Genomic DNA, 2,461 nt, shown 5'->3' on the forward strand with positions numbered 1-2,461 from the left:
CCCCCACCCCTGCCAAAATAATATGCTGCCTTCTGCATGTAGTCACTGGAGAGGGGATAGCTCAGTGCCAGTCTCAGACAAGTCAGAGAAGGTGGGTACCAGTCCCATGGGCTGAATAGCAGGGCCTTGGGATGTGACAGTAAGGATAGAGGTGAATAAAGCCAAAATGAACACTTAGAAGTCTGTTGATTGAGCAGGGTAAATTTGATGGAGTGTATGATAAAATCATTTTCCAAAGAGTTTTTCCTATTGCATATTTGGAGTACCACCACCCCTCAACTTATTACTTTTTAGATAATTTAGGTACAAAAAAGCAATTTGCCAGAGACATAGGACCTTAATTGGTTTTTATCTTTGGTACTCCTTTTTACCTTCCAACTCCTACTTCTACCAATTTATTCTTTTCTCCCTAATAAGCCTTGCTTGGATTCTGAAATACCTTAAATATAGCTAGTATTCCATAATAGGATGCTTTGTTAGTGGGAATGACTCTGGGTTATAGAATATTAAGAATATGCTAAGCTCTGAATGCTGCATTAGCATAAATAAAATAATTTCTTTTAGATTTTAAATAAGATTATAGTTGATAACACTATATATAATTGAAATTTACTAAGAGAGTAGAACTTAAATGTGCTAACCAAAAAAAAAGAAAGAAAAAGTTAAATAGGTGAGGAGATAGATATATTAATTAACTAGATGGGACAAATCCTTTATGTAAATCACTATGTATATAAAATCACCATGATGTACAAAATACATATTTTACTATTTCATTCGTCAATTAAATATCAGTACAGTTGAAATTAGAAAAAAGATTCTGGGAATAATATTATTAGTATTCGTATAATGAAATATAAAAAAGGTGGTTGAATTATACTAAATAATGCATTTTCTTGCCTCTTTCTTAGCTTACCTAGTTAGTAAGAATTATTACTTAAAGCATTTGTGTCATTGGATGAGATTTCATACCTAGAGATATTTGTTGAACTTATGTTATAACTGGATCTGGCTTTTAGTCCCCTTTAATTTATTCATTTGGCAACTTTTTTTTTTGATTGAAAAAATAACACGAATTTTTGCTTCCTTTTAAATTTTACTTTTACTTTTTATAATGGAAAATTTCACATAAATACAAAAGAATAATGTAATGAACACCTATGTATTATCACCATCTATCAATTCCTGGCCACTTTTTTAAACCTATACACTTTCCTACTTCTTCCCATATTGTGTTACTTTGAAGTAAATCCTAATTGTATTTCATCAACAAATATTTAATATGTATATATAAATGATAGTGACTTTTAAAAATAACACCAACATAACATTATCACACCTAACAAAATAATTAATTATTCTTTAAAAACCTCAGATATTCAGTGATGTTCAAATATCTAATTACTTCTGTTTTTGTTTGTTTGTTTGTTTGTAAGGATCCATATTAGGTCCAGAAATCATGATTGGTTATATTTCATTTTATTTACTTCTTTAATAAACTCTTTTTTGAAGTTGTGCATTTTTTTTTTGTTGAATATCTAATGACGATACCCTCAATGAGAACTGGATCAGTTTCCTAGCTCTTTCAGGAACTTGTTGCATGACACGAGCAAATTACTTCACCTCTTAAAGTCTGTTTCCTAATTTGTAAAATGGTAGTGTTGCACTAGAAGACATTTAAAGTCATTTCTATTTCTCAGATCTTATAATGATATGAACTAATGACAACAAAAAAAGGGACATTTGGATTTCTTTTTTCTTTTGCTAGAGGAAATGTCTTTTAGAAAGGTCATAAATCAGAACAAAGATCAAATGTTAGATGTTGGGCTGGAAGGTTCTTTTTTTTTTTTTTTTAGAAGAAATTATGCTCTCATGAAAATTAGCATTTGGTATATTATCTCTAGAGTACACAAACTATTCCTTTCACCCTTATTTAAGGGTGAAAAAAAATATTTGGGATTTAATTTAAAAAACTTGTTAGGTGGAAGGGTTTTCTTTGGAACTGGTGGACTGAGTTATTTTAAACTAACCCTCCTACTAAAAAAACCCTAAAATATATACAAAATATGAAAAACCTTGCTTAAAGGCATAGGGAAGCTATTAAGATAGTAAGAAATTATAGGACCAAGATACAGGAGAGAAAGTATCTGAAAGCAGTAATTGCAAGGCTGAGAAACTGAGCATAAGTTTTTAACACAATTGTAGGGCTGATAGAGGATCAAAATGGGACTAGGTCCTACCTGGGAGTGGGACTGGTAAATACTCCAGACTTTCATCTGAGAACTCAAAAGACTGAATCCTAAAAGTGAGAGCGAGCAGGAAATAGGCTAGTCCCACAGAGACTGGAGCTGAGCTATGAATAGGTCAATCCCTTGTTGGATTAAGTTGGTTTTAGAATTATTGGTGCCTTTAGACTAGCTGCCTGTCAATAGTAAAGTTATTCCTCTCTGGAGGAAGATAG

At 31.7% G+C, this 2,461-nt stretch overlaps 1 protein-coding gene and 1 long non-coding RNA gene across 2 annotated transcripts in view; both read left to right on the forward strand.

Moving 5' to 3' along the window:
* Positions 1 to 2,461, forward strand: part of FRAS1 (Fraser extracellular matrix complex subunit 1) — a 421,815-nt gene that overhangs the window by 72,944 nt on the left and 346,410 nt on the right. The window lies entirely within an intron of this gene.
* LOC111739987 overlaps positions 1 to 2,461 on the forward strand; it is a 17,348-nt gene that overhangs the window by 1,809 nt on the left and 13,078 nt on the right. The window lies entirely within an intron of this gene.

Source organism: Pteropus vampyrus, unplaced genomic scaffold (assembly GCF_000151845.1).
Source record: "Pteropus vampyrus isolate Shadow unplaced genomic scaffold, Pvam_2.0 Scaffold56, whole genome shotgun sequence".
NCBI classification, from domain to species: domain Eukaryota; kingdom Metazoa; phylum Chordata; class Mammalia; order Chiroptera; family Pteropodidae; genus Pteropus; species Pteropus vampyrus.